Source organism: Stenella coeruleoalba (genome assembly GCF_951394435.1).
Source record: "Stenella coeruleoalba genome assembly, chromosome: 3".
Lineage (NCBI taxonomy): Eukaryota > Metazoa > Chordata > Mammalia > Artiodactyla > Delphinidae > Stenella > Stenella coeruleoalba.
The window spans coordinates 24,772,145-24,785,726 of NC_137148.1; the positions used below are offsets into that span (position 1 = coordinate 24,772,145).

The 13,582-nt window shown below is 36.2% G+C and overlaps 1 long non-coding RNA gene across 2 annotated transcripts in view; it reads right to left on the reverse strand.

The window, feature by feature from the left end:
- Positions 1–13,582, reverse strand: part of LOC307184503 — an 86,421-nt gene that overhangs the window by 15,866 nt on the left and 56,973 nt on the right. The gene's annotated exons all lie outside the window — the stretch shown is intronic.

A 13,582-nucleotide genomic window follows, 5' to 3' on the forward strand; every position in this document is an offset into this window, starting at 1 on the left:
CTCCCCAGATATAGTTTCATGTTGTTGGGGGTGAGGACTGCACGAGTAGGAGTGAAGATATTGGAAGGGTGGCTTTTAGTGAAATGGTGATTATCAGAGGACACTTAGAAGTACGGTTGGCCTCAACCAATGAAATTTCTCTGAATTTAGAAAGAAGGGGGTTTAGATCTTTTAGTCCTTTAACTCTAAGCTTGGTCACAACTCTGGGCAGACACAAATAATCTCCCTTCCAATGTTAACAACTTCTGCTAACTCAAGTATTTACAAAGTACATCACAAAATATAAAATATATGCTGACAGTATTGTAATTGTTCAATTTAGTATGTTTGTCTAAACTTTTCTGGAGACTCTATAAATATTTGCAACTCTACAAATGCACTTCTCACAGGGAGTAAATTTCATCATTGCAAAATATGAAATGAGGTGAGCATATTGAGAGCACATATTTTAAGTCATTCAACCTATCTAAATTTAAAAACTTAGCAAAAATGTCAGATAGTTAGAATAAAATAATCCATCTTACTCAGATATACACACACATACTCATAAAGCAGTGCTAGAAATAAATATTAGCTTGTGTTAGTTATTTAATGTGTATATCCTACTCACTTATCATGTTGGGTCTGGAGGACCAAAAAAATAATGATACAAATGGGAAAGATAGCATATCATGTTCTTTCTTTGGTTATTATGTTTAAAAATAAAAAATTTGATGCTAAAACTTTAAAAGTATAATTTGAAATTAAATACTAATTCTTCTTATAATATAAAATGTATGTTTTAAAATCAACCACTTAGGTAAATTAATTTATTCATTTAATTACATTACCCATAGAAAAATTAAGGATCCTATTCTAATGTACATCCTTTTAAATGTATTTTTCTGATTCACTGAAAAATATGTTAATTTGAATTTATTAACCTATGCAATTGAGAAATGAATCTCAAGCTAGCAGAAATAAACTAATAACAAAATAATTTATCTTTCAGTTTTGCTAATACTAGAGTGCAAACATTTGTTGGAGAATTGAATCACCTTATTAATCAATATGACTATAACTTATCATCCTGTACTCCTTCCCTCCACCTAAATTAAAAACAGAACCAAAACACTCTGGAAGAATGGACACGTTAGATAATTTATGAAATACGCTAGGTGAGGAAATAAGTTCATTTCTTTTAATTTCACTTACATTAACATAAATAAGCATTTACATAAATATTAGATATTCTTCATTTCCAGAGCTTCTAACTTAAGAACATACTGTTAAAACAATATGGAGCATTTTTCCTAGATATGTCAATAAGCAATGCTTTTCTCTTTGAATTTATTAGTTCAGTTATTTAGATGAAGTGACAAAAAAAATACTTGCCATACATATGCTTTTGGCCAGAATTACAATGATGAGAGCCAACAAACATCCTTTTGTATTTGTCGAGGAGTTAGGAAGGCCAACATTGCCCATAAAGACTGAGAGATTTGTACTTTGCCTGTGTTCATCTATCAAGGGCATAAACACAAAAGTTGGGATCCAATAGCAGCACATAAAAAAATATCTTCTTGTGAGGAGTAAGGGTTGAATGAAATGAAAAATTTGAGTAAGCAATAAAACATTAGACTCCACTTGGACAGCCATAGGGTAAACAGAAATTACTTTTGTGTTTTGTTTTGTTTAGGGAGTATTGAATTACCAGGAAAAGAAGGCTTTAAATTTTTGTTGGTAATTGAAAATGAAGAACACAGATGTAATGCCTAATAAGTTTTGAGTTTAAATAGTTTGCATTGTGCTTTTATTATCATTAAAAATGACCTACATTATCAGTTAAATAAGTTTTTATAAGCTTAACTCAGGACACAGAATGCATTTTTTTCTGGTAAACTTCTCTTAACTTTGCTTTCGTGATAAAATATAAGTTATCTGGACTGGAACAATCACTTGCCTTAGTTATTTACGAAAATTCTGTCATACAAATCTGGGTTTACAGAAACATTAGAAACAAATACCACATCCTTAATGATGCCTTAGCTGAGTAGTTTGGGCATTGTGGACTATTCATGTCAGACCACCACAAAGACTTTTTTGGAACAGAAGCAGAAATTAATGTGGAATAATTTAACCTATTTATACTTAATTTACAATGTGTAATATTTTTATACTACCAGATGTTTGAACTAATGGCTAGTATCTGCTTCTTTTTACTTTTTAAAACTATAATCAAATACATGTGAGAGAATATCAAGAAAATAAGGAAAGAATAATTTAGTAAGTTGATATATTAATGAGTCTCCTGCAATATAACTACAACTAGTTGATGAAGATGTGCTTTCATTCCCAAAGACTCATCTGTATTTCACACGTTTTCCCTAAGATTTCTTCTTCTCTTTCTCCCTCTCTTCTTACCTTTCTCCCTCCTCTTCCTCCTACCCCATCTTCTTATCTTTCTCCTCCTCACCCACCTTTTCTTTCTTCTTCCATAATGTCAGCACTATAATAGATTATAACATGGGGCCAAAACTACAGGTGTTTGATAATCTGACAGTTTTCTTCAAAAATATGCATGCCAAAATATATTGAGATGAAAATATTCTATGATGAATATTCTTAATTTTGATTATTGTCAATCTCCTTTTTTACCTCGTCTTTTTATGCTCTTCTGTCTGCCTAAAATATCCTATCACTGCCTACTTACTTATATTTGATAAATTCCATTCCATCTTTTGGTTCAAGAATCTATTTTCTAGAAAGATTTGTCTAACTTCTCAACCTCATCAGATAGGCAATCCCTCTTTGTGGTCCAATAGAGTTTTGGATATAGCTTTATCATTATATTTTACCCTTCTTTTAATAATTATTTATATGTCTTTTCCTACAAAATTATAGAAACTTTTTGAGAGTCAATATTTTGTAATATTATTAATTAGAATATGGCATGGAACCTGAAACATGTCAAGGTTCAAAACATATATAATGAATGAATAAATATATACATTAACAAATTGAATTAGTATATATTGATTTATTTGCTCTAAGGAATCATACTAGATGTTATGTCAAAAACACAGCATGAAATAATGCCCTGTTCCAAGTTTTATGGAGGAAAACTGGTATAAATTTTTAAACAAAAATCTATATTATATTTCAAAACTATGTAGCTTGATTTATTGGCAAATAAAGGATATATGTTGATGATGAAAAATTAGTTTTGTCTCAATGAGCTGCTCCAATGGTGGTAACTTCTTAAAATGCTATGGAGAGAAAGATTTTAATCCAGTGCCTTGTACATAATAGTTGCTCAGTAATTACTATTAAATGCATTATTCAATGGAAAAACTGTATCTTAAATATGGTTTTCTTTCTAGGTGATGACCGTCTGTTCTACTTTTCATCTTGATTTTTCAAAAGACATTCTTCATTATTGTCTATTAACAAATGGTAGGTGCTCATCTTGGACCCACCACAACGATAGAACAGTAAAACAGAGGTTGGATTCTCTGAAGACTTCCAAGTTACAAAGATACCATAAGCTGGACTTTTCCATGGGATATAAATAAAACGTGATTTCTTATTTTGTACTCATGTTACAAAACACATATCCTATTTAAAATACTCCCATCACTAATTATTAGATAAATGCAAATCAAAACTACAATGAGGTATCACCGCACACCAGTCAGAATGGCCATCACCAAAAAATCTACAAACAATAAATGCTGGTGAGGGGGTGGAGAAAAGGGAACCCTCTTGCACTGTTGGTGGGAATGTAAATTGATACAGCCACTACGGAGAACAGTATGGAGGTTCCTTAGAAAACTAAAAATAGAACTACCATACAACCCAGCAATCCCACTACTGGGCATATATCCAGAGAAACCCATAATTCAAAAAGACACATCCACCCCAATGTTCAGTGCAGCACTATTTACAATAGCCAGGACATGGAACCAACCTAAATGTCCAATGACAGATAAATGGATTAAGAAGATGTGGTACCTATGTACAATGGAATACTACTCAGGCATAAAAAGGAACAAAACTGGGTCATTTGTAGAGATGTGGATAGACCTAGAGTCTGTCATATAGAGCAAAGTAAGCTAGAAAGTGAAAAACATTGTATGTTAACACATATATGTAGAATCTAGAAAAATGGTACAGATGAACCTATTTTCAGGGCAGCAACAGAGAAGTAGACGTAGAGAATGGACATGTGGACACAGTGGGGGAAGGGGAGGGTGGGACAAAGTGAGAGATTAGGATTGACATAAATACACTACCATGAGTAAAATAGCTAGCCAGTGGGAACATCCATAAAGCACAGGAAGCTCAACATGGTGCTCTGTGATGACCTAGATGGGTGGTATGGGGGGAGGCAATGGGACGGAGGTCCAAGAGGGAGGGGATATAGGTATACATATAGTTGATTCACTTCATTGTAGAGCAGAAACTAAAACAACATTGTAAAGCTATTATACTCCAATTAAAAAAAAATACTCCCATTAGTTAATATACTCTTACTAACAGTATAAAAGAGTTCTTGTAATGTAACAAACTATTTTTATTTTTTATTTATTTATTTTTTTTGTGGTACGCGGGCCTCTCACTGTTGTGGCCTCTCCCATTGCGGAGCACAGGCTCTGGATGTGCAGGCTCAGCGGCCATGGCTCACGAACAAACTATTTTTAGATATTCTAACTTCTTACCCATGAGATGGTGTAAAACAGTATTTGCATTCTCTTGAAAAAATAGAAATTTACCAATTACTTTTTCCCATGAGGTTTCTAGTTTATTCTGAATTCTATAGGTAGTGCCTATGCGTTAGAAATCAAATGTCTTCTCAGAGTCTAAGCTATCTTCCTGGACTGCTTAAAGATATTACTTGGTGAACAGAAACATTTGATATTAACGTAGTCAAATTAATCTTCCTTCATGATATTTTCTTTTTATATCATGTTTCAGAAAATGTTTCCTAACCAGGTATCATGAAGAAATGCTTCAATATCTTTTCAGCATCATTTTAAAAGTTCTTTCTTTTGATTTAGATCTTTACTCCACAAGAAATTATTACATGTGTAATGTGAGATGAGATGTATTCACACGTTTATCTATTTTTTTATTTGTATGTGAATGGCAAGGTGGAAAGTGACCTAAATATATCCTTCACTCAGGTTAAATATTTTGGGGTTGAAATAAAGAGTGAATCAATGAATGTGCATTAGAATAAAATGGTAAGGATCAAGTTAATATTAATCAGAATAAAAAAAATGATGTGGGAGCTACTGGAAACATTACCAAAAAAGAATTAGCCAGATTTAACAGGTGGTCAATTTTGTTATTGCATGATTAGAGAATGAGGGTAATGTTAGAATAAAACATGGCCCAAGCAATAATAAAGAATTTATCTCTGAACACATTAGAACAGATTGTTCTAAAAATGCCCAGAGAAGGACCTTCAAGGTGGCAGAGGACTAAGACGTGGAGATCACCTTCCTCCCCACAAATACATCAAAAATACATCTACATTTGGTACAACTCCTACAGAACACCTACTGAACACTGGCAGAAGACTTCAGACTTCCCAAAAGGTAAGAAACTCCACACGTACCCGGGTAGGGCAAAAGAAAAAAGAAAAAACAGAGACAAAAGAATAGGGATGGGACCTGCACCAGTGGGAGGGAACTGTGAAGGAGCAAAGTTTTACAGACACTAGGAAGCCCCTGCACTGGTGGAAATCAGGGGTGGGCGGGGGGAAGCTTCAAAGCCATGGAGGAGAGCACAGCAACAGGGGTGCAGAGGGCAAAGCAGAGAGATTCTCGCACAGGATCAGTGCTGACCAGCACTCACCAGCCTGAGAGCCTTGTTTGCTCACCCGCCAGGGCGGGTGGGGGCTAGGAGCTGAGGCTCAGGGATCGGAGGTCAGATTCTAAGGCGAGGACTGGGGTTGGCTACGTGAACACAGCCTGAAGGGGGCTAGTGCACCACAGCTAGCCGGGAGGGAGTCCGGGAAAAAGTATGGACCTGCCAAAGAGTCAAGAGACCATTGTTTCAGGGTGCATGAGGACAGGGGATTCAGAGCACCACCTAAATGAGCTCCAGAGACTGGCGTGAGCCCCAGCTATCAGCGTGGACCCCAGAGATGGGCGTGAGATGCAGCCACCAAGAAGCCTGTGTGCAAGAACAGGGTACTATCCACACCTCCCCTCCCAGAAGCCTGTGCAGCCTGCCACTGCCAGGGTCCCATGATCCAGGGACACCTTCCCTGGGAGAACACACGGCACACCTCAGGCTATTGCAACATCATGCTGGCCTCTGCCACTGCAGGCTTGCCCCGCTGTCTGTACCCCTCCCTGCCCCCGGCCTGAGTGAGCCAGATCCCCCTAAGCATCCGCTCCTTTAACCCCCTCCTGTCTGGGTGAAGAACAGATGCCAAAGGGTGACCTACACGCAGAGGTGGGGCCAAAACCAAAGCTGAACACCAGTAGCTGTGCGAAAAAAGAAGAGAGAAGGAAATTTCTCCGTGCAGACTCAGGAGCAGCGGATTAAATCTCCACAATCAACTTGATGTACCCTGCATCTGTGGAATACCTGAATAGACAATGAATCATCCCAAAACTGAGGTGGTGGACTTTGGGAGCAACTGTAGACTTGGGGTTTGCTGTATGAGACAGACTACTTTCTGATTTTTATGTATATGTAAGTACAGGTTTTAGCACTTGTTATCATTGGTGGATTTGTTTACTGGTTTGGTTGCTCTCTTTTTTTATTACTTTTTAAATTTTAATAATTTTTAAATTATTTTCTCTTAATAACTTTATTTTTTTTTTGTCCTCTTTATTCTCCCTTTTCTTCTGCGCCAGGTAGCTGACAGGGTCTTGGTGCTCTGGCCAGGTGTCAGGGCTGTGCCTCTGAGGAGGGAGAGCCGAGTTCAGGACCTCAGACCACCAGAGACCACCCAGCCCCACTAATATCAATCAGTGAGACTTTTCCCATAGATCTTCATCTCAACGCTAAGACCCAGCTCCACTCAATGACCAGGAAGCTCCAGTGCTGAATACCCTATGCCAAACAAGTAGGAAAACAGGAACAAAACCCCACCCATTAGCAGAGACGCTGCCTAAAATCATAATAAGTTCACAGACACGCCAAAACACACCACAGCATGTGGTCCTGCCAACCAGAAATACAAAATCCAGCCTCATCCACCACAACATAGGCACCAGTCCCCTCCACCAGGAAGCATACACAACCAACTGAATCAACCTTACTCACTGGGGGCAGACACCAAAAACAATGAGAACTACGAACCTGCAGCCTGAGAAAAGGAGACTCAAAACACAGTAAGTTAAGCAAAATGAGAAGACAGAAAAATACACAGCAGATGAGGGAGCAAAGTAAAAACCCACCAGAACAAACAAACGAAGAGGAAAGAGGCAGTCGACCTGAAAAAGAATTCAGAGTAATAATAGTAAAGATATCCAAAATCTTGGAAGTCGAATGCAGAAAATACAAGAAATGTTCAACAAGGACCTAGGCAAACTAAAGAACAAACAAACAATGATGAACAATAAATGAAATTAAAAACTCGCTAGAAGGAATCAATAGCAGAATAACTGAGGGAGAAGAACAGATAAGTGACCTGGAGGACAAATTAGGGAAATAACTATTACAGAACAGAAGAAGAAAAAAGAATGAAAAGAATTGAGGACAAAGAATTGAGTCTCAAAGACCCCTGGGACAATATTAAACACACAAACATTCAAATATTAGGTGTCCCAGAAGAAGAAGAGAAAAATAAAGGGTCTGAGAAAATATTTGATGAGATTATTGTTGAAAACTTCCCTAATATGGGAGAGGAAATAGTCAATCAAGTTCAGAAAGTGCAGAGAGTCCCATACAGGATAAATCCAAGGAAAAACATGCTAAGACAGATATTAATCAAACTATCAAAAATTAAATACAAACAAAAAATGTTAAAAGCAGCAAGGGAAAAGCAACAAATAACATATAAGGGAATCCCCATAAGGTTAACAGCTGATCTTTCAGCAGAAACACTAGAAGCCAGTAGGAAGTGGTAGGACATATTTAAAGTGATAAAAGGGAAAAACCTACAACCAAGATTACTCTAGCCACAAGGATTTCATTCAGATTCAATGGAGAAATTAAACCCTTTACAGACAAGCAAAAGCTAAGAGAAAACAGTACTACCAAACCACCTTTACAACAAATGCTAAAGGAACTTCTCTAGGCATGAAACACAAGAGAAGAAAAAGACCTACAAAAACAAACCCAAAACAATTAAGAAAATGGCAATAGGAACACACATATTGATAATTACCTTGAATGTAAATTGATTAAATGCTCCAACCAAAGGAAACAGACTGGCTGAATGGATACAAAAAGAAGACCCGTATACATGCTGTCTACAAGAGGTCCACTTCAGACCTAGGGACACATACAGACTGAAAGTGTGCCAATGGAAAAATATATTCCAAGCAAATGGAAATCAAAAGAAAGCTGGAGTAGCAATTCTCATATCAGACAAAATAGACTTTAAAATAAAGACTATTACAAGAGACAAAGAAGGACACTACACAATGATCAAGGGATAAATCCAAGAAAGATATAACAATTGTAAATATTTATGCACCCAACATAGGAGCACCTCAATGCCTAAGGCAAATGCTAACAGCCATAAAAGGGGAAATCGACAGTAACACAATAATAGTAGAGGACGTTAACACCATACTTTCACCAATGGACAGATCATCCAAACTGAAAATAAATAACACAAGCTTTAAATGACACATTAAACAATATGGACTTAATTGATATTTATAGGACATTCCATCCAAAAATAATAGAAGACACTTTCTTCTCAAGTGCTCATGGAACATTCTTGAGGATAGATCACATCTTAGGTCACAAATCAAGCCTTGGTAAATTTAAGAAAATTGAAATCATATCAAGTATCTTTTCATCACAATGCTATGTGACTAGATATCAATTACAGGAAAAAAACTGTAAAAAATACAAACACATGGAAGCTAAACAATATGCTACAATAGGAAAAAAACTGTAAAAAATACAAACACATGGAGGCTAAACAATATGCTACAAACAATATGCTAACCAAGAAAGCACTGAAGAAATCAAAAACTACCTAGAAACAAATGACAAGGAAAACATGATGACCCAAAACCTATGGGATGCAGCAAAAGAAGTTCTAATACAGAAGTTTATAGCAATACAATCCTGAAGAAAAAAAATCTCAAATAAACAAACTAACCATACACCTAAAGCAATTAGACAAAGAAGAACCAAAAAAACCCCCGGAAGGAAATCATAAAGATCAGATCAGAAATAAATGAAAAAGAAATGAAGGAAACAATAGCAAAGGTCAATAAAATTAAAATCTGGTTCTTTGAGAAGAAAAACAAAATTGATAAACCATTAGCCAGACTCATCAAGAAAAAAAGGGAGAAGACTCAAATCAATAGAATTAAAAATGAAAAAGAAGTAACAATTGACACTGCAGACATGCAAAGGATCATTAGAGATTTCTACAAGCAACTATGTATGACAATAAAATGGAAAACGTGGAAGAAATGGACAAATTCTTAGAAAAGCACAACCTTCTGAGACTGAACCAGGAAGAAATAGAAAATGTAAACAGCTCAATCACAAGCACTGAAATTGAAGCTGTGATTAAAAATCTTCCAAAAAACAAAAGCCCAGGACCAGATGGATTCACAGGCGAATTCTATGAAATATTTAGAGAAGAGATAACACTTATTCTTCTCAAACTCTTCCAAAATATAGCAGAGGGAGGAACATCCCCAAACTCATTCTGCAAGGCCACATTACCTTGATACAAAAAACAAACAAATATGTCACATAAAAAGAAAACTACAGGCCAATATCACTGATGAACAGAGATGCAAAAATCCTCAACAAAATATTAGCAAACAGAATCCAACAGCACATTAAAAGGATCATACACCATGATCAAGTGGGGTTTATTCCAGGAATGCAAGGATTCTTCAATATAAGCAAATCAATCAGTGTGACACATCATGTTAATAAACTGAAGTATAAAAACCATATGATAATTTAAATAGATGCAGAAAAATCTATCGAAAAAATTTAACACCATTTATGTTAAAACCCTCCAGAAAGAGGGCATAGAGGGAACTTACCTCAAAATAATAAAGGCCATATATGACAAACCCACAGCCAACATCATTCTTAATGATGAAAAACTGAAACCATTTCCACTAAGATCAGGAACAAGACCAGGTTTCCCACTCTCATCACTATTATTCAACATAGTTTTGAAAGTTTTAGCCAGAACAGTCAGAGAAGAAAAAGAAATAAAAGGAATCCAAATTGGAAAAGAAGTAAAACTGTCACTGTTTGCAGATGACATGACACTAAACATAGAGAATCCTAAAGATGCTACCAGAAAACTACTAGAGCTAATCAATGAATTTGGTAAAGTAGCAGGATACAAAATTAATGCACAGAAATCTCTTGTATTCTTATATACTAACAACGAAAAATCTGAAAGCAAAATTAAGGAAACACTTCTATTTACCATTGCAACAAAAAGAATAAAATACTTAGGAATAACCTTACCTAAGGAGATCAATGACCTGTATACAGAAAACTATAAGACACTGATGAAAGAAAGTAAAGATTATATAAACTCGTGGAGCGATATACCATGTTCTTGGATGGAAGAATCAACACTGGGAAAATGACTATACTACCCAAAGCAATCTACAGATTCAGTGCAATCCCATCAAACTACCAATGGCATTTTTCACAGAAGTAGAACAATAAATTTCACAGTTTGTAGGGAAACACAAAAGACCCCAAATAGCCAAAGCAATGTGAAAAAGAAAAAAGGAGCTGAGGAATCAGGCTCCTTGACTTCAGACTATACGAGAGAGCTAGAGTAGTCAAGACAGTATGGTACTGGCACAAAAAAAGAAATATAGATCAATAGAACAGGATGGAAAGCCCAGAGTTAAATCCATGCACATAGTGTCATCTTATCTTTGATGAATATACAAGAATATACAATGGAGAAAAGACAGCCTCTTCAATAAGTGGTGCTGGGAAAACTGGACAGCTACATATAAAAGAATGAACTTAGAACACTCCTTAACACCATACACTAAACAAACTCAAAATGGATTAAAGACCTAAATGTAAGGCCAGACACTATCAAACTCTTACAGGAAAACATAGGCAGAACACTCTATGACATAAATCACAGCAAGATCCTTTTTGACCCACCTCCTAGAGAAATGGAAATAAAAACAAAAATAAACAAATGGGACCTAATGAAACTTCAAAACTTTTGCACAGCAAAGGAAACCATAAACAAGACCAAAAGACAACCCTCAGAATGGGAGAAAATATTTGCAAATGAAGCAACTGGCAAAGTATTAACCTCCAAAATTTACAAGCAGCTCATGCATCTCAATAACAAAAAAAACAGACAACCTAATCCAAAACTGGGCAGAAGACCTAAATAGACATTTCTCCAAAGAAGATATACAGATTGCCAACAAACACATGAAAGGATGCTCAACCTCACTAATCATTAGAGAAATGCAAAACAAAACTACAATGTGGTATCACCTCATACCAGTCAGAATGGCCATCATCAAAAATCTACAAACAGTAAATGCTGGAGAGGGTGTGGAGAAAAGGGAACCCTCATACACCTTTGGTGGGAATGTAAATTGATACAGCCACGATGGAAAACAGCATGGACGTTCCTTAAAAAACTAAAAATAGAACTACCATATGAGCCAGCAATCCCAGTACTGGGCATATACCCTGAGAAAACTATAATTCAAAAAGACACATGTACCACAATGTTCACTGCAGCTCTATTTACAATAGCCAGGACGTGGAAGCAACCTAAGTGTCCACTGACACATGGATGGATAAAGAAGATGTGGCACATATATACAATGGAATATTACTGAGCCATAAAAAGAAACAGAATTGAGTTATTTGTAGTGAGGTGCATGGACCTAGAGTCTGTCATACAGAGTGAAGTAAGTCAGAAAGAGAAAAACAAATACCATATGCTAACACATATATATGGAATCTAAAAGATATATATATATATATCTTTATATATATATATATATATATATATATATATATATATGGTTCTGAATAACTTAGGGGCAGGACAGGAATAAAGACGCAGACGTAGAGAATGGACGTGACATGGGGAGGGGGAAGGGTAAGCTGGGATGAAGTGAGAGAATGGCATTTACATATATATACACTACCAAATGTAAAATAGATAGCTAGTGGGAAGCAGCCGCATAGCACAGGGAGATCAGCTTGGTGCTCTGTGACCACCTAGAGGGGTGGGATAGGGAGGGTGGGAGGGAGACACAAGAGGGAGGGGACATGGGAATATATGTATACATATAGCTGATTCACTTTCTTATGCAGTGGAAACTAACACACCATTGTAAAGCAATTATACTCCAATAAAGATGTTTAAAATAAATAAATAAATAAATAAATAAAATACAATAAAAAGGCCCAGATCCTGGGTGAGTACATTCATTCCTTGGCTCACGTGGAGCATGGTATTGGTATCCAGTAAAAACTGAATGAATGTGAGCTTTTTAATGAAAAAAATAGTAAGCCACAGGATAGGATTAATATTGAGGTGTTATCTGATAGCCAGGTATTATTATCTTGAAAAAGGAAAGTTTTGAAAGCATCACTGGATATCATCACCAATTTGCCATGTCTAGGAAGCCAGCTAGGGCAGGTCTTGGTTTATGGAGCTAGAATCTCAATCCTGAATGGCGAGAAAGTATGAAATTTGAATTTTGTGCTGGTGATGCTAGGTTTATATGTGAATTTATAGTTCACTCTCCTTGCTTGTTAATCTGCTTTATTCTTGCTGAATCTGAGGTATTCCTGTTCTCAGGCATTATTTGTTGGCAGAAGGAGGCCAGGCAGCTATAGTTAAGTATTGATCCTAGTCCAAAGAAGAACAGAGAAAATGCTGAATATCACGCAGCAGGCGGCACTCAGGTGGAAATATCAGGAATTCCAAGGGTCTTGTACTGGACACAGTCAGCCATCTAAGGTGATGGATAGTTTAAGAGTTTTTAAGATTTTGTATAAGAGTGGATAAGACCCTCACTGTTTTATTAAAAATAATAATAATTAAGGGTAAATTGAATACTCTATCTCTTCAACCAAAACCAGGCTAATGCAATAATAGTTACACTTATTAATTATACAGTTGTGTCAATAACCTATTCAATTCTCTCAGCAGCCTTATGAGGTAGAGTTGATTACTTAACTCACTTAACTGAAATGAAAAATGAGAGGTTAAATGACGTTTCACAGATTACCCAAAAGGTAACTGGCGGAAGCAGGGATCCAAATTCATGTCTGCCTGTCCCTAAACCCAGTGATTTTATTTTTGAGCTATTTTGCCTTCCCACCTGGAGAAGCAACTGCAGAGAATACAATTTCTGAGAAGCAGAAAAAGGATTTGCTCACAGAAAATGTACCCCAGCCTGCCAAG